Source organism: Salmo salar, chromosome 18 (assembly GCF_965601325.2).
Source record: "Salmo salar chromosome 18, fSalSal1, whole genome shotgun sequence".
Taxonomy (NCBI): Eukaryota; Metazoa; Chordata; class Actinopteri; order Salmoniformes; family Salmonidae; genus Salmo; species Salmo salar.
In genome coordinates this window covers 63,053,433-63,078,864 of record NC_138308.1, presented here as the reverse complement: position 1 = coordinate 63,078,864, position 25,432 = coordinate 63,053,433, and the positions used below count along the sequence as shown (strand labels likewise).

Genomic DNA, 25,432 nt, shown 5'->3' with positions numbered 1-25,432 from the left:
TAGGGGGCAGTATTGACACGGCCGGATAAAAAACGTACCCGATTTAATCTGGTTACTACTCCTGCCCAGTAACTAGAATATGCATATAATTATTGGCTTTGGATAGAAAACACTCCAAAGTTTCTAAAACTGTTTGAATGGTGTCTGTGAGTATAACAGAACTCAAATGGCAGGTCAAAACCTGAGAGATTCCTTTACAGGAAGTGGCCTGTCTGACCATTTATTGTCTTTCTTTGACATCTCTTTCCAAAACTTAGGATCTCTGCGGTAACGTGACACTTCCCACGGCTCCAATAGGGTCTCAGAGCCCGGGAAAAACCTGAATGTCGTCATTCCAGCCCCAGGCTGAAACACATTATCGCCTTTCTCAAGTGGCCGATCAGGGGACAGTGGGCTTAGGCGCGTACACTGGCCGCCCCCGTCTTTGTGTTTTTTCCTCGGTTTACCGAAAAGGAGATTCCCGGTCGGAATATTATCGCTTTTTTACGAGATAAATTGCATAAAAATTGATTTTAAACAGCGGTTGACATGCTTCGAAGTACGATAATGGAATATTTAGAATTTTTTTGTCACGAATTGCGCCATGCTCGTAACACTGATTTACCATTTCGGATAGTGTCTTGGAACGCACGAACAAAATGCCGCTATTTGGATATAACGATGGATTATTTGGGACCAAACCAACATTTGTTATTGAAGTAGAAGTCCTGGGAGTGCATTCTGACGAAGACAACAAAGGTAATAACATTTTTGTTATAGTAAATCTGATTTTGGTGAAGGCTAAACTTGCCGGGTGTCTAAATAGCTAGCCCGTGATGGCTGGGCTATGTACTTAGAATATTGCAAAATGTGCTTTCACCAAAAAGCTATTTTAAAATCGGACATATCGAGTGCATAGAGGAGTTCTGTATCTATAATTCTTAAAATAATTGTTATGCTTTTTGTGAACGTTTGATGAATGAATGATGATTGATATACTGTATATTGAAGTTGGCCTGTATGCCAATAAGTAAGTTCCTCTAAAACAGCTACAGAAAACAAGTCTCTTAGGCCTACAGCTCCATGCCATGTCAATAACTTAGCTTCTCAAAGATGCCTTCTCACCCTGCAAGCTGTGCTGCAGTATGACACAACTTTTAAAGGGAGAACCACTGTAGTACTCTACTCTGCACCTTAGAAACTGCTGCCCTATGTACATAGAGTCATTGAACACTGGTCACTTTTATAATGTTTACATACTATTTTACTCACTTTGTATATATATATATGTATATATATATATATATACTGTATTTTGGTCATTGCTCATCCTACATAACTACTGCTGTACACACCTTTTCTATTAATATACTGTCCATACTGTTTAACTCATTTCCTGCAATTCTATCCATTTTGCCATGGTATTTTGTACTGTGTATTTAAATACTGTGTTCTCGACATAGCTCATTCCAATATTTCTACTACTGTACATTGCATTTTAGTTACACTATTTATACACACCACATGTTAATTTATATACTGGATTCTTGACATAGCTCACTGTAATATATCTACTGCTGTACATATCATTCTTAATATATCTTGTGTAAATTAATCCGGTGAATATACGTATAGATTGCATTTGGATTACTGTTACTGTGGTATTTGAGTTGTTAATTGGATTCGTTCTGACATTTCTTGATTTTTTTTGTGTGTACTTGTTTGACATTTTACTGCATTGTTAGAAGCTAGTAACACAAGCATTTCGCTGCACCCGCTATAACATCTGCTAAACTGTGTACACTACCAATGAACTTTGATTTGATTGTCTTCATCTTCGGAAACAAGAGTTTTCCTTCTGTGGAGGTCGAGTGATTCTGTGATCACTTGGCATATAATGAAGCGAGACACTTATTTTAGGTGCAGGGGACTGGCAGTAAGGGGTTGGTAGTGGGGTATTGCAAACCATGCTTCCCTATTAAAGGAAGGTATGGATGAAAATCTGATTTTAATCATACAGTCAGATAAGTTGGGAAAACTGAAAGGTTGTTATACAGCGCAGACTAATTGTGGTTGAATTTGCTGGATTTGCCAGATTTGCCGTTCAGTGGGTACAACACAAAATAACTTTAAAATGTAAGTACTTTGCTATAATTTGGCATTTCTGATAGCACACACTATATCAACATTACCACAATGATCTGGTGTTTTATTAGGCGTTACGGTACAGACAGTAGGTTGCAATAGTGCATGGTTTCCCTTCATCAATTGATCTGCATCTGTTGAGAGGTTTTGTACCTTTGAGTCATACATACCACACCCAGAGAGATTGTGAAGTCATGTATACTTACAGGAGGTCCTGAAAAAGAATAAACACAAAAGAGCTAAAGTTAATACACCTTTTCAGTGGTCCAACATAAACAGTATATTCAAATGTCACTCAGATCCATATCCCCTCTAGCCTGACGATTCCCCCCCAAAATTCCGCTGCTCTGTTGTTCGCTACATACTTTTGTCTGAGACTGCCATCATTGAAGTAGTTTGTGGTGACGAGGGGCACGAGGGACGTTGTACAAAACAAAGTCATCAGCGATTGGGTCGTCTTTAACCAATCAAAGTATCAAAGCCAATGATGAATTTTCAAACCGCCACTTGTGTTCTAGCTCTGGCTCAACCCATCGGTTTCTGGACCAATCAGACATCCCTGAATGTGTTCACATTCAGTGAAGGGTCGGGGAGGTACTCAGATACAGACTCATTAAGAAACTAACGTCTGTGGGCGTGGCATAGCGTTTGGCCAGAGCAAGGAGTGTGGGTAGCCAGGCAATATCACCTCAGTACAAAAGCACATGTACAGGAAACACTTTCACAGATATCCCAAAATATTTTAAATATACACATTCATTAAAGTACTGCATACCGGAAGTTGAACTATAAAAGACAGACAAGACACACTCAGTTTCAATACCCACTACATCAAGGCATTATATTTCTGCATAACTGCAAAATCACAGCTTTATTTATACCCGAGGCATATAACCCTGGCAGTGTGACAAAATGCTTATCTGTAGTATCTACTTTCAACACTGTGGGCCAACAATGACAGGGGCTGGGGTGGTCACATGACTTACTTTTGGAGGTGTCTCATGATTTCACTGCAACAAGGGTTTGCAAGCTTATTAAATGTCCCCCTTTTTGCGAGGTGATACTTTCTTTCTCAATCACTTGTTCTCAAAGGGATCTGCACCATAGCACTTCAGGCCTCACTTCAGAACCCTACAAATCATTATTGGTCTTTTGCTCTTATTAGGGGAGCCCAGAAAAAAACGGTGGGATTTTTTTTTATAAGCCTTTTTTCACTGGGCTTCCTTGTGACTGAGGTTAAGTATAAAGCGTTCCGGCTGCAGTTCAATGACATTGTTTTATCGTTCGTTGAGTAGGGCTACTTATTTTATGTCTTTTTTTCTAAAAAGGCGCTATGTTGTTGACTTGGTTCTTGGTTGTATTCCAACATTAATGTTTCAGTCTGCAGTTCAAACAATGGGGCTGGAGAAATGTAACCATATTCAACATAAATCAATGGCTGTATATAATTAATTTTGACTCGGAACTGAGATTGAAATCACTAAAATACAATTTTATGTCATTTTTCCACCATGACCCATCTACTTTCCCAAGTGTGGGTCTCAAACTTGTAAAACACGTAATGTAATACCAGAATTGTGACATCCATAATATTCGGAGTCAATTTTTGACCACTGCAATTATTCTATATATATATTTATAAAACATTTTTTACAGGGAAGTCATACTGAGACTAGGGTCTATTTTACAGATGAGCCCTGCATAAATACCTCAAACACATACAATATACACTATACAAAACTATTGGAGATTTTAAAATATTAAAAGTGTCACGTCCTGACCAGTAAAGTGGTTATTTGTTCTTATAGTTTGGTCAGGACGTGGCAGGGGGTATTTGTTTTATGTGGTTCAGGGTGTGTTTGTGTATGTGTTCATGTAGAGGGGGTATTTGGTTTATATGGTTCGGGGTGGTTGTGTATGTAGAGGGGTATTTGATTTATTAGTCCAGGGTTTTGGTTATTGTTCTATGTTCGTTTATTTCTATGTTCTGTCTAGGCGTTTGTATTTCTATGTTTTGGTAATGGGGATTGGGGCCTTCAATTGGAGGCAGCTGTCTATCGTTGCCTCTGATTGAAGGTCCTATAAATAGGTATGTGTTTGTCATCGGATTTTGTGGGAGATTGTTTCCGTGTATAGCTTCATGCCTTACAGGACTGTTAATCGTCGTTGTGTTTTTGTATACGTTTTGGTTTTCCTTCTTGTCCTAAATAAAAAAAGAAGATGAGTATACATTTTCCCGCTGCGTTTTGGTCTACACTCTACGACACCCGTGACAAAAAGGGTCTTTTTTACAGCTGAAACTTGTTTTAAATGCAAAGAAAACACATTTTATGATTTTTAATAAGTTCAAAAAGTTGGTTGAAAATACACTTGCACTTACGAGCTTAGATAGTTCTCGAATTAATCAGGTCTCTGCATATAAATACTTAGGATATGATTGGATGATAAACTGTCTTTTAAAATGCATATTGACGAATTTTGTAAATGGCTAAAAATCAAGCTAGGCTTCCTCTATAGAAAAAGGACATGTTTGTCCTCTACAAATATAAGACAAATTGTGCAAGCTACTTTTATGTCTGTTATAGATTGTGGGGATATTATTTACATGCATGCTACGGCATCAACACTTAAATCGCTGGATGCTACTTATCATTGCGCACTTAGGTTTATTACGGGTGCTAGCTACAGAACTCACCACTGTGTTTTATATCAAAATGTGGGTTGGACTTCGCTGTCCGTGAGACGAGAACAACATGCTCTCGTGTTTGTCTATAAAGCGCTTCTGAATAAGCTACCTTCTTATTTATCATCACTCATCAACATTATAATTATAATTCCTAAAACCAGGTCTCAAGCATGGATTACACTTAAGGCCCATGCAATTTCCACAGAGTTGGGTATGGCTGCCTTTTCCTGTTACGCTCCTTGCCTATGGAATAGCCTGCAGACTAAACTTAAACTTGACTCTTGTCCCCCTTGCCCATTTGAAATACTTATTGGAGGATTTTTATTTTTGTATTGCTTGTAACTGTTTCGGGTAATGCAAGTTATTGTGCTGTTAGGGGAATAACCTATGTGTAAATGTAATCTGTTGCTGTATTTTTTTGTGTTATCTGTGATCGTTTTGTTTGTCTTGTGTAGTTTCTTAATCATTGTACATAAACTGTATTTGTAAACATGTATACGCAGGGCCCAGCTGTAAAAGAGACCTTGGTCTCAGTCTGTGTTCCTTGTTGAAATAAAGGTATAATAATAGTATAGGTGGCGTCATAACCGACTTCAGTGGGCAAATGCTCACATTTGATGGCCACTGGAACGCTGGAGAAGTGTGCTCTTCATGGATGAATCCCGGTTTCTACTGTACCGGGCAGATGGTAGACAGCGTTGTGTGGGAGAGCGGTTTGCTGAAATCAACATTGTGAACAGAGTGCCCCATGGTGGCAGTGGGGTTATGGTATGGGCAGGCATAAGCTACGGACAATAAACACAATTGCATTTTATTGATGGCAATTTGAATGCACAGAGATACCGTGATGAGATCCTGAGACCCATTGTCAAGCCATTTATCCGTCGCCATCACCTCATGTTTCAGCATGATAATGCACGGGCCCATTTCGCAAGGATCTGTCACAATTCCTGGAAGCTAAAAATGGCCCAGTTCTTCCATGGCCTACATATTTACCAGACATGTTGTCCATTGAGTATGTTAAGGATGCTCTGGATCGACTTGTACGACAGTATGCAGTTACAGCCAATATTCAGCAACTTCGCACAGCCATTGAAGAGAAGTGGGACAACATTCCACAGACCACAATCAACAGCCTGATCAACTCTATGCGAAGGAGATGTGTCGCGCTGCATAAGGCAAAATGGTGGTCACACCAGATACTGACTGGTTTTCTGATCCACACCCCTACCTTCTTTTTTAAAGGTATCTGTAACCAACAGATATATATCTGTATTCCTAGTCATGTGAAATCCATAGATTAGGGCCTAATGAATTTATTTAAATTGACTGATTTCTTTATATGAACTGTACAATTATTGCACATTGCGTTTATATATTTGCTCAATGTATTTATGACTTTGTACAGTAATCAAACATTTGGCTCTTAACTTTGAAAAGTTGGGTCTATCAACTCATGGAAAAAAGCATATGAAGGTCATCATTCTCAGCTACTGGAAAATACATGTTGGGAGGTTAAAATCATATATTTATGATCTTGATGTACTTTTATTTTATTTTTATTTCACCTTTATTTAACCAGGTAGGCTAGTTGAGAACAAGTTCTCATTTACAACTGCGACCTGGCCAAGGTAAAGCAAAGCAGTGTGACACAGACAACACAGAGTTACACATGGAGTAAACAATAAACAAGCCAATAACACAATGAACAAGTCAACGACACAGTAGAAAAAAAAGAAAGTCTATATACAGTGTGTGCAAAAGGCATGAGGAGGTAGACAATAAATAGGCCATAGGAGCGAATAATTACAATTTAGCAGATTAACACTGGAGTGATAAATGAGCATATGATGATGTGCAAGTAGAAATACTGGTGTGCAAAAGAGCAGAAAAGTAAATAAAATAAAAACAGTATGGGGATGAGGTAGGCAGATTGGGTGGGCAATTTACAGATGGACTATGTACAGCTGCAGCGATTGGTTAGCAGCTCAGGTAGCTGATGTTTAAAGTTGGTGAGGGATATAAAAGTCTCCAACTTCAGCAATTTTTGCAATTCGTTCCAGTCACTGGCAGCAGAGAACTGGAAGGAAAGGCGGCCAAATGAGGTGTTGGCTTTGGGGATGATCAGTGAGATATACCTGCTGGAACGTGTGCTACGGGTGGGTGTTGTTATCGTGACCAGTGAACTGAGATAAGGCGGAGCTTTACCTAGCATAGACTTATAGATGACCTGGAGCCAGTGGGTCTGGCGACGAATATGTAGCGAGGGCCAGCCGACTAGAGCATACAGGTCGCAGTGGTGGGTGGTATAAGGTGATTTGGTAACAAAACGGATGGCACTGTGATAGACTGCATCCAGTTTGCTGAGTAGAGTAATGGAAGCTATTTTGTAGATAACATCGCCGAAGTCGAGGATTGGTAGGACAGTCAGTTTTACAAGGGTAAGTTTGGCGGCGTGAGTGAAATAGAAAGCCGATTCTAGATTTGATTTTGGATTGGATATGTTTAATATGAGTCTGGAAGGAGAGTTTACAGTCTAACCAGACACCTAGTTATTTATAGTTGTCCACATATTCTAGGTCGGAACCGCCCAGGGTGGTGACGCTAGCCGGGCGGGCAGGTGCGGGCAGCGAACGGTTGAAAAGCATGTATTTGGTTTTACTAGCTTTTAAGAGCAGTTGGAGGCCACGGAAGGAGTGTTGTATGGCATTGAAGCTCGTTTGGAGGTTTGTTAGCACAGTGTCCAAGGAAGGGCCAGAAGTATACAGAATGGTGTCGTCTGCGTAGAGGTGGATCAGGGAATCGCCCGCAGCAAGAGCGACATCATTGATATTTACAGAGAAAAGAGTCGGCCCGAGAATTGAACCCTGTGGTACCCCCGTAGAGACTGCCAAAGGTCCGGACAACATGCCCTCTGATTTGACACACTGAACTCTGTCTGCAAAGTAGTTGGTGAACCAGGCGAGGCAGTCATTAGAAAAAACAAGGCTATTGAGTCTGCCGATAAGAATACGGTGATTGAGTCGAAAGCCTTGGCCAGGTCGATGAAGACGGCTGTACAAAACAAAGTCATCAGCGATTGGGTCGTCTTTAACCAATCAAAGTATCAAAGCCAATGATGAATTTTCAAACCGCCACTTGTGTTCTAGCTCTGGCTCAACCCATCGGTTTCTGGACCAATCAGACATCCCTGAATGTGTTCACATTCAGTGAAGGGTCGGGGAGGTACTCAGATACAGACTCATTAAGAAACTAACGTCTGTGGGCGTGGCATAGCGTTTGGCCAGAGCAAGGAGTGTGGGTAGCCAGGCAATATCACCTCAGTACAAAAGCACATGTACAGGAAACACTTTCACAGATATCCCAAAATATTTTAAATATACACATTCATTAAAGTACTGCATACCGGAAGTTGAACTATAAAAGACAGACAAGACACACTCAGTTTCAATACCCACTACATCAAGGCATTATATTTCTGCATAACTGCAAAATCACAGCTTTATTTATACCCGAGGCATATAACCCTGGCAGTGTGACAAAATGCTTATCCGTAGTATCTACTTTCAACACTGTGGGCCAACAATGACAGGGGCTGGGGTGGTCACATGACTTACTTTTGGAGGTGTCTCATGATTTCACTGCTACAAGGGTTTGCAAGCTTATTAAATGTCCCCCTTTTTGCGAGGTGATACTTTCTTTCTCAATCACTTGTTCTCAAAGGGATCTGCACCATAGCACTTCAGGCCTCACTTCAGAACCCTACAAATCATTATTGGTCTTTTGCTCTTATTAGGGGAGCCCAGAAAAAAACGGTGGGATTTTTTTTTATAAGCCTTTTTTCACTGGGCTTCCTTGTGACTGAGATTAAGTATAAAGCGTTCCGGCTGCAGTTCAATGACATTGTTTTATCGTTCGTTGAGTAGGGCTACTTATTTTATGTCTTTTTTTCTAAAAAGGCGCTATGTTGTTGACTTGGTTCTTGGTTGTATTCCAGCATTAATGTTTCAGTCTGCAGTTCAAACAATGGGGCTGGAGAAATGTAACCATATTCAACATAAATCAATGGCTGTATATAATTAATTTTGACTCGGAACAGAGATTGAAATCACTAAAATACAATTTTATGTCATTTTTCCACCATGACCCATCTACTTTCCCAAGTGTGGGTCTCAAACTTGTAAAACACGTAATGTAATACCAGAATTGTGACATCCATAATATTCGGAGTCAATTTTTGACCACTGCAATTATTCTATATATATATTTATAAAACATTTTTTACAGGGAAGTCATACTGAGACTAGGGTCTATTTTACAGATGAGCCCTGCATAAATACCTCAAACACATACAATATACACTATACAAAACTATTGGAGATTTTAAAATATTAAAAGTGTCACGTCCTGACCAGTAAAGTGGTTATTTGTTCTTATAGTTTGGTCAGGACGTGGCAGGGGGTATTTGTTTTATGTGGTTCAGGGTGTGTTTGTGTATGTGTTCATGTAGAGGGGGTATTTGGTTTATATGGTTCGGGGTGGTTGTGTATGTAGAGGGGTATTTGATTTATTAGTCCAGGGTTTTGGTTATTGTTCTATGTTCGTTTATTTCTATGTTCTGTCTAGGCGTTTGTATTTCTATGTTTTGGTAATGGGGATTGGGGCCTTCAATTGGAGGCAGCTGTCTATCGTTGCCTCTGATTGAAGGTCCTATAAATAGGTATGTGTTTGTCATCGGATTTTGTGGGAGATTGTTTCCGTGTATAGCTTCATGCCTTACAGGACTGTTAATCGTCGTTGTGTTTTTGTATACGTTTTGGTTTTCCTTCTTGTCCTAAATAAAAAAAGAAGATGAGTATACATTTTCCCGCTGCGTTTTGGTCTACACTCTACGACACCCGTGACAAAAAGGGTCTTTTTTACAGCTGAAACTTGTTTTAAATGCAAAGAAAACACATTTTATGATTTTTAATAAGTTCAAAAAGTTGGTTGAAAATACACTTGCACTTACGAGCTTAGATAGTTCTCGAATTAATCAGGTCTCTGCATATAAATACTTAGGATATGATTGGATGATAAACTGTCTTTTAAAATGCATATTGACGAATTTTGTAAATGGCTAAAAATCAAGCTAGGCTTCCTCTATAGAAAAAGGACATGTTTGTCCTCTACAAATATAAGACAAATTGTGCAAGCTACTTTTATGTCTGTTATAGATTGTGGGGATATTATTTACATGCATGCTACGGCATCAACACTTAAATCGCTGGATGCTACTTATCATTGCGCACTTAGGTTTATTACGGGTGCTAGCTACAGAACTCACCACTGTGTTTTATATCAAAATGTGGGTTGGACTTCGCTGTCCGTGAGACGAGAACAACATGCTCTCGTGTTTGTCTATAAAGCGCTTCTGAATAAGCTACCTTCTTATTTATCATCACTCATCAACATTATAATTATAATTCCTAAAACCAGGTCTCAAGCATGGATTACACTTAAGGCCCATGCAATTTCCACAGAGTTGGGTATGGCTGCCTTTTCCTGTTACGCTCCTTGCCTATGGAATAGCCTGCAGACTAAACTTAAACTTGACTCTTGTCCCCCTTGCCCATTTGAAATACTTATTGGAGGATTTTTATTTTTGTATTGCTTGTAACTGTTTCGGGTAATGCAAGTTATTGTGCTGTTAGGGGAATAACCTATGTGTAAATGTAATCTGTTGCTGTATTTTTTTGTGTTATCTGTGATCGTTTTGTTTGTCTTGTGTAGTTTCTTAATCATTGTACATAAACTGTATTTGTAAACATGTATACGCAGGGCCCAGCTGTAAAAGAGACCTTGGTCTCAGTCTGTGTTCCTTGTTGAAATAAAGGTATAATAATAGTATAGGTGGCGTCATAACCGACTTCAGTGGGCAAATGCTCACATTTGATGGCCACTGGAACGCTGGAGAAGTGTGCTCTTCATGGATGAATCCCGGTTTCTACTGTACCGGGCAGATGGTAGACAGCGTTGTGTGGGAGAGCGGTTTGCTGAAATCAACATTGTGAACAGAGTGCCCCATGGTGGCAGTGGGGTTATGGTATGGGCAGGCATAAGCTACGGACAATAAACACAATTGCATTTTATTGATGGCAATTTGAATGCACAGAGATACCGTGATGAGATCCTGAGACCCATTGTCAAGCCATTTATCCGTCGCCATCACCTCATGTTTCAGCATGATAATGCACGGGCCCATTTCGCAAGGATCTGTCACAATTCCTGGAAGCTAAAAATGGCCCAGTTCTTCCATGGCCTACATATTTACCAGACATGTTGTCCATTGAGTATGTTAAGGATGCTCTGGATCGACTTGTACGACAGTATGCAGTTACAGCCAATATTCAGCAACTTCGCACAGCCATTGAAGAGAAGTGGGACAACATTCCACAGACCACAATCAACAGCCTGATCAACTCTATGCGAAGGAGATGTGTCGCGCTGCATAAGGCAAAATGGTGGTCACACCAGATACTGACTGGTTTTCTGATCCACACCCCTACCTTCTTTTTTAAAGGTATCTGTAACCAACAGATATATATCTGTATTCCTAGTCATGTGAAATCCATAGATTAGGGCCTAATGAATTTATTTAAATTGACTGATTTCTTTATATGAACTGTACAATTATTGCACATTGCGTTTATATATTTGCTCAATGTATTTATGACTTTGTACAGTAATCAAACATTTGGCTCTTAACTTTGAAAAGTTGGGTCTATCAACTCATGGAAAAAAGCATATGAAGGTCATCATTCTCAGCTACTGGAAAATACATGTTGGGAGGTTAAAATCATATATTTATGATCTTGATGTACTTTTATTTTATTTTTATTTCACCTTTATTTAACCAGGTAGGCTAGTTGAGAACAAGTTCTCATTTACAACTGCGACCTGGCCAAGATAAAGCAAAGCAGTGTGACACAGACAACACAGAGTTACACATGGAGTAAACAATAAACAAGCCAATAACACAATGAACAAGTCAACGACACAGTAGAAAAAAAAGAAAGTCTATATACAGTGTGTGCAAAAGGCATGAGGAGGTAGACAATAAATAGGCCATAGGAGCGAATAATTACAATTTAGCAGATTAACACTGGAGTGATAAATGAGCATATGATGATGTGCAAGTAGAAATACTGGTGTGCAAAAGAGCAGAAAAGTAAATAAAATAAAAACAGTATGGGGATGAGGTAGGCAGATTGGGTGGGCAATTTACAGATGGACTATGTACAGCTGCAGCGATTGGTTAGCAGCTCAGGTAGCTGATGTTTAAAGTTGGTGAGGGATATAAAAGTCTCCAACTTCAGCAATTTTTGCAATTCGTTCCAGTCACTGGCAGCAGAGAACTGGAAGGAAAGGCGGCCAAATGAGGTGTTGGCTTTGGGGATGATCAGTGAGATATACCTGCTGGAACGTGTGCTACGGGTGGGTGTTGTTATCGTGACCAGTGAACTGAGATAAGGCGGAGCTTTACCTAGCATAGACTTATAGATGACCTGGAGCCAGTGGGTCTGGCGACGAATATGTAGCGAGGGCCAGCCGACTAGAGCATACAGGTCGCAGTGGTGGGTGGTATAAGGTGATTTGGTAACAAAACGGATGGCACTGTGATAGACTGCATCCAGTTTGCTGAGTAGAGTAATGGAAGCTATTTTGTAGATAACATCGCCGAAGTCGAGGATTGGTAGGACAGTCAGTTTTACAAGGGTAAGTTTGGCGGCGTGAGTGAAATAGAAAGCCGATTCTAGATTTGATTTTGGATTGGATATGTTTAATATGAGTCTGGAAGGAGAGTTTACAGTCTAACCAGACACCTAGTTATTTATAGTTGTCCACATATTCTAGGTCGGAACCGCCCAGGGTGGTGACGCTAGCCGGGCGGGCAGGTGCGGGCAGCGAACGGTTGAAAAGCATGTATTTGGTTTTACTAGCTTTTAAGAGCAGTTGGAGGCCACGGAAGGAGTGTTGTATGGCATTGAAGCTCGTTTGGAGGTTTGTTAGCACAGTGTCCAAGGAAGGGCCAGAAGTATACAGAATGGTGTCGTCTGCGTAGAGGTGGATCAGGGAATCGCCCGCAGCAAGAGCGACATCATTGATATTTACAGAGAAAAGAGTCGGCCCGAGAATTGAACCCTGTGGTACCCCCGTAGAGACTGCCAAAGGTCCGGACAACATGCCCTCTGATTTGACACACTGAACTCTGTCTGCAAAGTAGTTGGTGAACCAGGCGAGGCAGTCATTAGAAAAAACAAGGCTATTGAGTCTGCCGATAAGAATACGGTGATTGACAGAGTCGAAAGCCTTGGCCAGGTCGATGAAGACGGCTGCACAGTACTGTATTTTATCGATGGTGGTTATGATATCATTTATTACCTTGAGCGTGGCTGAGGTGCACCCGTGACCGGCTCGTAAACCGGATTGCACAGAGGAGAAGGTATGGTGGGATTCGAAATGGTCAGTGATCTGTTTATTAACTTGGCTTTCAAAGACTTTAGATAGGCAGGGCAGGATGGAAATAGGTCTGTAACAGTTTGGGTCTAGGGTGTCACCCCCTTTGAAGAGGGGGATGACCACCGCAGCTTTCCAATCTTTAGAGATCTCAGAAGATACGAAAGAGAGGTTGAACAGGCTGGTAATAGGGGTTGCAACAATGGCGGTGGATAGTTTTAGAAAGAGAGGGTCCAGATTGTCTAGCCCAGCTGATTTGTACGGGTCCAGGTTTTGCAGCTCTTTCAGAACATCTGCTATCTGGATTTGGGTGAAGGAGAAGCTGGGGAGGCTTGGGCGAGTAGCTGCGGGGGGGGGGGAGGGGGGGGGGGGGGGGAGCTGTTGGCCGGGGTTGGAGTAGCCAGGAGGAAGGCATGGCCAGCTGTTGAGAAATGCTTATTGAAATTTTAGATTATCATGGATTTATCGGTGGTGACCTTGCTACCTAGCCTCAGTGCAGTGGGCAGCTGGGAGGAGGTGCTCTTGTTCTCCATGGACTTTACAGTGTTCTAAAACTTTTTGGAGTTAGGGCTACAGGATGTAAATTTCTGCTTGAAAAAGCTAGCCTTTGCTTTCCTGACTGACTGTGTGTATTGGTTCCTGACTTCCCTGAACAGTTGCATATCGCGGGGACTTTTCGATGCTATTGCAGTCCGCCACAGGATGTTTTTGTGCTGGTCAAGGGCAGTCAGGTCTGGAGTGAACCAAGGGCTATATCTGTTCTTAGTTCTGCATTTTTTGAACGGGGCATGCTTATCTAAGATGGTGAGGAAATTACTTTTAAAGAATGACCAGGAATCCTCGACTGACGGGATGAGGTCAATATCCTTCCAGGATACCCAGGCCAGGTCGATTAGAAAGGCCTGCTCGCAGAAGTGTTTTAGGGAGCATTTGACAGTGATGAGGGGTGGTCGTTTGACCGCAGACCCATAGCGGATACAGGCAATGAGGCAGTGATCACTAAGATCCTGATTGAAAACAGCGGAGGTGTATTTGGAGGGCAAGTTAGTCAGGATAATGTCTATGAGGGTGCCCATGTTTACGGATTTAGGGTTGTACCTGGTGGGTTCCTTGATGATTTGTGTGAGATTGAGGGCATCTAGCTTAGATTGTAGGACTGCCGGGGTGTTAAGCATATCCCAGTTCAGGTCACCTAACAGAACGAACTCTGAGGCTAGATGGGGGGCGATCAATTCACAAATGGTGTCCAGGCCACAACTGGGAGCGGAGGGGGGTCAGGTGGCAACAGTGAGAGACTTGTTTCTGGAGAGATTCATTTTAAAAATTAGAAGTTCGAACTGTTTGGGTATAGACCTGGAAAGTATAACATAACTTTGCAGGCTATCTCTGCAGTAGATTACAACTCCTCCCCCTTTGGCAGTTCTATCTTGACAGAAAAAGTTGTAGTTGGGTATGGAAATCTCAGAATTTTTGGTGGCCTTCCTAAGCCAGGATTCAGACACAGCAAGGACATCAGGGTTGGCGGAGTGTGCTAAAGCAGTGAGTAAAACAAACTTTGGGACATGACATGCATGAAACCAAGGCTTTTTCGATCACAGAAGTCAACAAATGAGGGTGCCTGGGGACACGCAGGGCCTGGGTTTACCTCCACATCACCCGAGGAACAGAGGAGGAGTAGGATGAGGGTACGGCTAAAGGCTATCAAAACTGGTCGCCTAGAGCGTTGGGGGGACAAAGAATAAAAGGAGCAGATTTCTGGGCGTGGTAGAATAGATTCAGGGCATAATGTGCAGACAGGGGTATGGTGGGGTGCGGGTACAGTGGAGGTAAGCCCAAACACTGAGTGATGATAAGAGAGGTTGTATCTCTGGACATGCTGGTTATAATGGGTGAGGTCACCGCATGTGTGGGAGGTGGGACAAAGGAAGTATCAGAGGTATGATGAGTGGAACTAGGGGCTCCATTGAAAACTAAAACAATGATAACTAACCTAAACAACAGTATACAAGGCATATTGACATTTGAGAGAGACATACAGCGAGGCATAAAGTAATCACAGTGTTGATTGGGAGAGCTAGCTAGACAACAACGGGTGAGACAACAGCTGATCAGCTAAAACAACAACAACAGGTAAAATGGCGATGACTGGGCAGAGATGGTCGGTTAACTACACACAGAGCCTGAGTTCGCGGCTGGGGCTGACAGATAAACAAAAAAAGAAACAGAATGTAGTACCGTGATTAATGGACAGTCCAGCAGGCATCAGCTATGTAGCCAAGTGATCATAGGGTCCAGGGGGCAGCAATAGATGGAACAGGGAAGCCGCGGAGTAGTTACTTACTGAATTTACTGTCAAATTGACCCGTAACATAAACGATGCCAGCCAAATCGAACATAAGGGTTAATTCCCTCTCATTTACTAACCACAAATTAACTATGTATACGCTTCTATATATCTGCCTCCATGTGAACACTGATACATAAACCATAAGAACCATGTGATATTCCATGGTTGCTAAGAGCACTTAAAACAATCCATCATGAAAGCAATTCAATCCAGCATTATTATTCACCATTTCTTATCACACACTTCCAAACTGGCAATGCTTGTCATTTGTTTCTATGTGTTTCCCACACTGTAATTGGCAACAGTATTTCACCATGTGACAGTTTAAGGTCGCTGGCGTCATTGTTACTCACATGACAGGGGAATTTGTTATTACTCTCTGAAGTGACTGAGGTTATAGTGTTTTACAATGACAGCTGCATGGGCCTAGTCCACTGAAAACATATTTAAATGTAAACTTTTTTTATTGATGATGAATAATTTAATTTCCATAACTTGGTCAAACGTGATTATTTTTTTGGGGAAAAAGGAAAAACAATTTATCACATTTTCCAGAAGTGGTATATTTTCAAACTCCTAGTACAAAGGTCAAACTGATAACAGTTCTAATGCCCCCTGTCTTATGTTCAGAACCTTTGATTTAGTATTCATTGGAGTAGAACACATCACATTCATGCAAAATATACATTTTGGGGAAAATGCATGAGAACAATTTAATCCAATTATATTTTTGAAGTGCTGAATAGAAGGAATAATAGAGGATTAATATCATCCATACAATATTTAACTATGTACCAGTATGAACCTTTTTTTCAAGTTTACCTCAACCCAATTTTTTTTACAGATTTGTTTGTATCCAATGTAAAGTTTATCCAATGTAAAGTATTCCATTTGTACCCCATACAACAGTGCACAAGAAACTTTTCTATGTGACTTGTGACTAACTGCTAAAGTATCATCAGCTAAAACAATCAGTTTACAGTATATCATTGAAATTCAGATAACGAGTGGAATATACTGTAATTTACCAAAGTATTTCAGCAGTGGATTGTACACTACTCCATCATTTCAAATGGTAGTACATAGAGTAGGTGACTCTACACTTTGTCCTATTGTATTGATGCACACTGGCTGATGGGGGAAGATGATGTAGTATTTACAGCCACATCCATGTATTATTGGTTACAGAATTATTTTGATTCAGTAGTTATCAGTTTTGAGCAGTATGATTAAGTGATAGTTAAATGGATTGTTAACAAATTAGAAGAAAATCATATCAAAAGTAATGTGAATATTGCATTGTGAAACGCAGATCATTCGATTGAATATGTGTGCAAATTGAAAGAGTGACTTGGTGCTGTAAACAATTGACTTTGTGAATGTTTTTTTTGTACTCAGTCAATTGAAAAAGTACTTAGACTTTAGAAACATAGCTATTTTGATGACCTGTTTAGATTTTTATACGAAGAGTTGTGAAAATGTACCACATACTTGTGCAAAATGCACCAAAGTGTTAAAAAAAAAACTTTTCTGTGTGGGCAGGTATAATGTTATAAATCATGAAACTTCTCAAAGAGCTGTGACATTTTACAGACAAAAAAAGGAAACTTCTAAATAATGCAGTCCAATGTTGACCACCCACTAGTTCTGCCTCAGACAACTGCAGTCTCAAACTGGTTAATAACATGGAGTTTTTGACACAAACTGTCTAAGCATCCTTTCCATAGGTTCACTATAAACAAAGTCAAGTCCTAACGAAGTGTCCCTTTTAGTAGTAATGTTTGGCAAAACACAATTTAGTTTTTTCCAATTTGTTCTCCCCATTCAATGAACTTGTTTCTCTAGAAAAAACACAACAGGAGGAAAGCTTGTTCTGCTTGTCAAGATACAGTAGATCACTGACTTCAATGCATACACATATTTAATTTGTGGGGTGAGAACTACACCGTAAACATGCTTTTAGATACTCACTTTCTTCTACAACCCCCATAAGGCATAGTGCACACAGATTAAATAATGAAAGTTATTTGATACTGGGGAATATTTAGTTCTAAAAAGTAGGTGGTACAGAGCTTTACATTCGGTGGCAATAATGCAGTACAGTATAGGTCTCTGACATCTGTACCAAATAACTACTTTACCCTGGATTTACCCCAGCAATCAATGAGAAGTACACATGCTTTAATCCCTTTATTAAGACAGGTGTGACATATGGGAATGTTCCCTGATGATCGAGCTGTCCAGAAGTTTATGTGGGCATTACAGAGATTCTGGTAGAGAATGACAGTCCCCCGAGGTCATGTGTGGTTGATGAGATGAGGAAGTAAAATTAAACGCGTCCTCTCTAACCTGCCCGTAGGTGACCCTACCGCAGTGACCCAGGTGTCGTAGATTTGGCTTGCTTCTGCTGGCCTAACAACAAGCTCCCCAGGCAATTTCGGGATTAGGCTATTATCATAACACAATGGGAGTGATTGTCGTCCTATGTTTTGCATTGTCTGCTCTTTAGAGACCGCTGTGCCACTGAGGACACCATGCGCTACACGTGTTAGCTTGTTTCTGGTAGATTTAGTTGCAGGATTCTCAGCATTTACCTGAAAAGTGTTGGTGTAGTACTTTCACACAATATTGAAATTTGAAATTAACATTAATAGATGTTTATTGGAAAGGGTTGCATTAAACAATGCCAAAGTATCTCAGAAAAAGTCGGCTACAATTGAACTCGGCTGAATTATTGAACCAGGATCTGTGGTCCAATGTCTTCCTTGGATTTCTGTGGTTCTTATGCTAAACCCTAAACATTACCTTACTAAAAACAGGGACCTCATTTTGTCCTCCCATTCAAATAGTTTTTTATGAGAGCAATACCTTTTGGTCCAGTGCATGGCCAACATGAAGTCGCAACATAGCAGTGTGAAAGGCTTCAATGTCCTTTATCGCTATTAGCCCTGCGCGTTGTGGTGTGGATGCACGCCTGTCATTTATATATTCCCCCTCCTAATTCAAAATAGTATCCTTTCATAGCACTTCATATGTGTAGGAGTGTCACCAAAAACACGTTTCCTCCCAAATAGGCTGGGCCTGGGCTGCTCTGAGGTTGGTGAGTCAGCTCAGGAGAGAAAAAAATCTCACTTGGAGGTCCAGCCAACTTGGAATAGATCTGTGAGTGCACACACTTACCAGGTTCGCCATTCCGGCCTCTTCTTCCCCGCTTTCCTGGCGGGCCTGCATAGAGGGAAGCACAAAATATTTCTGGTCAGGGCTTCCATTCTTTCTTCGGTTTTCTATTCAATAATTTGCGATTTGCATGTAAATGCCCTCAGGTTCAAACCACCCTAATAGGGAGAGGAGGAGGCCGTGTCAAAATATTGTGTTTGGATCTTCTATGCACCTCAAGGATCCCAAGGTTCATTAAGCATTTAGACACAATTTAGACGCAAACTCAACTGGAAATGGGGACATACTCTCTTGCTGCAAAAGTGATCCTTTTGGTTTCATCTCTTTCTTTTTCTTGGTGTTATTATTAGCTTGGATGCCCTGATTTCTAATTTGTTTTTGTAACAGTCATTTTCAGTTTTCCTCTTCCCTTGCGCCTTTCGTGAACAGCATCAATCTGTTAATGCTCAGCCGGAAGAGTAAAACAATTACACGCACTGCTAAGTTTTACATGCTGGGAACTCGACTGCAGTGCTGTCCGGACGACCTCTGGGGATGTAAGAGCCGCTTGCCCAAAATGTAGCTTCTTCATGGGAGAAATGAACATGCTTTGCTATGGGGGGCTGGCTGTCAAAACCAGGTTTCTCTCAAGGATACTCTGCAAGGCTTATGGTTGTTACAGTATTTAAATACATGTCTTGAAACGTAATTGACTTTTCAACACAGACCTAAAATGGGCCTGCCATAATCCATCATCATCTGAGGGGAGGTCAAATCTAAACGAACCAAGCGAGACAAATCTCACTGGTCAGTTTTCACCACAGATTTCTGTCCAGATCTATACTTTATATACAAACATATGTGGACACGCCTTCAAATTACTGGATTCGGCTATTTCAGCCACACCCATTGCTGACAGGTGTATAAAATCGAGCACACAGCCACGCAATCTATATAGACAAACATTAGCAGTAGAATGGCCTTACTGAAGAGCTCAATGACTTTCAACGTGGCACCGTCATAGGATGCCACCTTTTCCAACAAGTCAATTCGTCAAATGTCTGTCCGGATGGAGCTGCCCCAGTGAACTGTAAGTGCTCTTATTGTGAAGTGGAAATGTCTAGGAGCAACAACAGCCACACAAGCTCACAGAACGGGATCGCCGAGTGCTAAAGCGCGTACAGAGTCCTGACCTCAACCCAATTGAACACCTTTGGGATGAATTGTAACGCCGACTGCGAGAGGCCTAATCGCCCAACATCAGTGCACGAACTCACTAATACGCTTGTGGCTGAATGGAAGCAATTCCCCTCAGCAATGTTCTAACATCTAGTGGAAAGCCTTCCTGGATTAGCGGAGGCTGTTATAGCAGCAAAGGGGGGACCAACTCCATATTAATGCCCATGATTTTGGAATGAAATGTTCGATGAGCAGGTGTCCACATACTTTTGGCTATGTAGTGTACTTTCAGACAGCAACAGTGTGAAACAGTATTGCAAATTCCCTTTTGAGCACTGTTCTGACAAACACAGTATTTTATAAGGCCTCCCGAGTTGCGCAGCGGTCTAAGGCACTGTATCGCAGTGCTTGAGGCATCACTACAGCCCCGGGTTCGATCCCAGGTTGTGTCACAGCTGGCCGCAACTGGGAGACCCATGAGGCGGCACACAATTGTCCCAGCGTTGTCCGGGTTATGGGAGGGTTTGGCCGGCCAGGATTTTATTGTCCCATTGCGCTCTAGCGACTCCTTGTGGCGGGCCGGGGGCCTGTAAGCTGACCGTTGTTGCCAGTTGGATGGTGTTTCCTCTGATAAAAATTGGTGCGGCTGGCTTCTGGGTTAAGCGAGCAGTGCGGCTTGGCAGGGTCGTGTTTCGGAGGACGCATGGCTCTCGACCTTCGCCTCTCCCGAGTCGGTACAGGAGTTGCAGCGATGGGACAAGACTGTAACTACCAATTGGGGAGAAAAAGGGGGTAAAAGTATGAAAAAAGCATGAATGACCAACCTGTTTAAAATACTTACTGTTAGTATGACATCCACGATTTCAATATCTACCATACTCTACCATGATTTGCATGTGCAGGACAACTACTGGTAAATGGAGTGAACTTGAGCCAATGCCAAACAACTTCATTAATAGCAGAGGCTGTCATTTGTATTCAGGTCAATGTAAATAATTACCATGAGAGACACAACTGCCATAAGGGAGACATTGTATTAATTTCTGTGACGGTAATATGTTGTGACTAGGTAAAAACAAACATTTCCAGATTTCCCCAAAATCCCAGTTGGACGTATCCCAGAATCAATGGAGAATAAGCAGAAATCCAGAATCCTTCAACCAGGATTACTGGAAAACAAGATAATTTATTGAAAGTTTCTGGAATTTGCAACCCTAGTTGTGAAAGAGATGGTGTGAAGCCATCAACAACCATTACAGTATCTCAAATATCCATGGGAATGAGCTGACTTGTATTCACACATTTGCTGCCTTTTCAAGAAAGTGTATGGTAAGAAAATATATAATTTCACTGAAGCAAATAATTCACTTTGTTCAAAACATTGATAGTTGTGGGCCATTTTAACAGCTAGGTACCAGGGGCCTCGTTTATAAATGTTGCTTTCACACAAAATATGCCCCAAAACATGTGTGTGCCAGTCTTCAAGCAAAGGTTGGCATTTATAAAAACTGAACTTGTGAATGTGCTTATCCTCCCGCAAACTTTAGACTATGCATACGCACCGTTTCTAGTGGTTGAAGTATTGCAAGAAGGCAAAAGTATCCTTGTGAAAATGGGGAATATATATTGGAAATCTTATTCCTAACAAAAAACTGGTATAATAACAAGATGCACAGCGAAAATCCATTCATTTTTATTTTTTCATTCTAAAATAATTAGAAATAGGCATCCAGAAACTCAATAAAATATTTCCAATTATTTATTTATTTCATTTCCATGATCAATTGCAAAATACATTTCTCAAGAAGTTAGTATAGGCTACCATCATCCCATCTCTCACTTAATTCAACCCACCTCACCGTAGTAAAGAGATAAGCTAGTTCAAGTATTTTGCACTATGCGATCCGATCTAAAGTGTAGTTTAAGGTAGAACAGAGGGTCACCATTTTCATTGAGGCTACGTCTGAATACTGTAATGTCAAATTTCTCGAGTAGGCAATATTTCATTTTTCTGCAATGGTTATGATAACTATTGCAGAATAAATTCCTCACCTTTTATGGCCATGTTGAGTTCATATTCCCGAAGTACCCATTCAACAAATTATCATTACCATCTCTCATTTAATTGGGCCTACTAGATAGGCTATAAATAATTTACATTTTTTGCTCTTTGCTTCCGAAAGGGTGCAAGCTTTATAACATACAGTAGAATTTAACAGGTGAACAGACAGTTGATCTTTTGCATTGCAGTGTCATGTCTTTGGCTATGCCGGATTAAGTGATATGACATGCTATTCTATAAAATCCTTTCTCTGTAATTAATATTACCTGATTAAGCTAATCATGTAAATGTAATTAACTAAAAAGTCGGGACACCACGGAAGTGTTTATAGAGCCGTTATATTCCGAATAAACTCTTAAAGACTTTAATATTTTACATCGATAGCCGTCAATATTAATCCTCATTTTATTTTCAGTCTCATAATGAAAGTTGTAAATTCTTGGTTATCTTCACGAACCCTGGCTAACAAGTTGAATCAGCAATACAAAATTGGGTTTAATTATTTATTTACTAAATACCTAACTAATCATACAGAATTACATATACACAGAATACAAATGATGTCATACAGAAAACGTCCCTGGTGGACGGAGCCGACATGGCGGCTTGTTACACAAAGAAAGGGCTTGAATGAAAGAGTGGGAAGACTTAGGAACAAAGAAACAGCAGCTATGCTATCGTAAATACAGAATCTTATGCATTCCAAATTACCGCCCATTTGGAAAAGGAAAATGCAATAAATATTTACTCTGAGCTGCGCTTCGGTAGGTTGGTCGTAGATGCTGGCCGGGTTGGCCAACAGATCTTCCGGTCCTCGGAAGAATGTCTCTGGTGGTAAATTGGTTACGTGGTGGTATCTTCGTCTGTGGTAGACTGGAGCCGTCGTCCGTCCTTTCCTAGCCCAGGTCTACAGCGGCCGCTGCTAACTCAACGGCTAGGAAGTATCACTTCTGTAGTGAATAAGTTCAAACCATTCACAACCAAAGCTCACGCCGAGGTTGGCTTAGTTCTGTACTTGACATGTGTGTCCTTGTAACGCAGAGGCTGCAGACCTCACGTAGTGGAACTCAATGGCTACATTGTGTCATTGTCTTATATAGTGGCGAGGGGAGAATTGTGTGTCATCGTTTATGTCCCACTGTAGCTCCGTTGGTAGAGCATGGCACTTGCAATGCCAGGGTTGTGGGTTCGATTCCCACGGGGGACCAGTATTTAAAAAATGTAATAAAAATGTATGCACTCTACTGTAAGTCGCTCTGGATAAGAGCATCTGCTAAATGACTAAATTGTAATAACCCCTGTCTCTTCACAGGGGCGGGCCAATGACCAAGCAGAGCACTTTCCTTATGAAAACTCAATTGGAAGCTAAAATTACATTTAATCTCCTAACAAACAATTTCAATATCAAACATTTCAATTGCATAACAATTCCATGTGACTCTGATAATTAGAGGGTGTATACTTTCCCAGGTACAGTTTATGTCGTCCTGTCATCAGTCATAATGTCTCAGATGACAACCGAACTGACATCCATACTCATTAACTTGGCGTTCCCCTAGGATAGGGGGCGCTAAAGCGATTTTTGAAAAGAATTCGTCCCCATTTTAAACGGCCTCCTACTCAAACTCAGAAGCTAGGATATGCATATAATTAATACTTGTGGATAGAAAACACCCTAAAGTTTCTAAAACTGTTTGAATGGTGTCTGTGAGTATAACAGAACTCATATGGCAGTCAAAACCCCGAGACAGATCGAAACAGGAAGTGGAATTCTGAATTGCGAACTCAACTTCATCACGTTGCCTATTAATCACACCGTGAGCTATGGTTCATTGAGCACTTCCTATTGCTTCCACTAGATGTCCCCAGTCTTTACAAAGTGGTTTGAGACTCCTACTGTGAAAACTGAATGAATGAGACGCAGTGGAACGTGGTCACACGGAGAGGGCCATCACCATTATGATGCAGACGCCCTGGTTACCCTCCCCTTTCGAAACATTTTGAAACACAATGCAATCGTCCCCCTCGAATCTTATTGGCTCTCTTGTTGAAAAACGCCCTGAAGATTTATGTTATACAACGTTTGACATGTTTGAACGAACCTAAATGGGAAAAAAATGCATTTTATCGAAATGGCTGTCCCGTGGCCGACGGAAGTTTTGGAGCAGCCTTCAGACGCGCTAACAAGAACAAGCTCTTGGAACATAAAGGAGTATTTTTTTCGAACGAAAATACATTTGTTGTGGACCTGGAATCCTGGAAGTGCTTTCTGATGAAGACAACCAAAGGTAAGGGATTATTGACAATAGTATACAAGACTAGATGTGATATGCGATTGTTCCAAGATGGCGCTGACCTGTAACGTTAGCCTATTTTTCAGAGTATCGCATCCCCTTTCATCGCAAAGTATGATTACCCAGTAAAGTTAATTTTAAATCTGGCATTACAGGTGCTTTCAAGAGCTATTCATCTATAAATCTTAGAATGACAATATTACATTTTAAAAATGTTTTCGAATAGTAATTTAGTAAATTGTAGCTCTGTTTCATCGGATGCATTTGAGGGAAAATAGTTAGTCAACGTTACGCACCGATGTAAAATGCTGTTTTTATATATAAATATGAACTTTATCGAACAAAAGAATGCATGTATTGTGTAACATGATGTCCTAGGTGTGTCATCTGATGAAGATTGTCAAAGGTTAGTGCTGCATTTAGCTGTTTTTTGGTTATTTGTGATGCATGTGGTTGGTCGGAAAATGGCTATGTGGCTACTTTTACGATATACTCCTCTAACATAATCTAATGTTTTGCTTTTGCTGTAAAGCCTTATTGAAATCGGACAACGTGGTTGGATTCAGGAGAGGTGTATCTATAAAACGATATAAGTTGACATTTTTTTTATTTTTATTAATTATAAAATTTTGTTATGCTAATGGCGATATGATTTTTCGCTGGATGTCCGTCCCGTATGCGGGACGGAGGCCGCACAGGGGTTAAGTTCCAAAGCATATTTCCAACTGGTTTTATTACCAAAATATGGTTCCTTTTCCCCATTTGTTTGATGTTCCCAAACTCTCTATATTTAACAAAGGCTATTCAACAGTCCTTCAGTAGGGTCAGAAAGAGAGGGGAAGGGAGAAAGGTATTTATGGGGGGGGGGGGGGGGGTTATAAACCTTACCCACAGGCCAACGTCATGACAGCAGTGTGTAGGCTACTGTAGTATAAAAAATTATCTGAGTAGACACTGTTTCAGAATTCTCTGGCAGTGCAGCATATGGTTCGGGAAAAAGTAAATTATAAACATTATTAAATTCAAACAATCTGCTTAAAGGTCCACAACAATTTGCAATGGTTTTTATCTTTCCGAAACGGTCA

At 40.8% G+C, this 25,432-nt stretch overlaps 1 long non-coding RNA gene across 1 annotated transcript in view; it reads right to left on the bottom strand.

Annotated features, from left to right (window-relative positions):
- Positions 1 to 18,828: 18,828 nt before the first annotated feature.
- Positions 18,829 to 25,432, bottom strand: part of LOC145861750 (uncharacterized) — a 224,020-nt gene continuing 217,416 nt past the window's right edge. The window contains exon 3 of the long non-coding RNA XR_014381378.1: positions 18,829 to 18,881. This is a non-coding gene — a long non-coding RNA (uncharacterized LOC145861750). The remainder of the gene's footprint in view (positions 18,882 to 25,432) is intronic.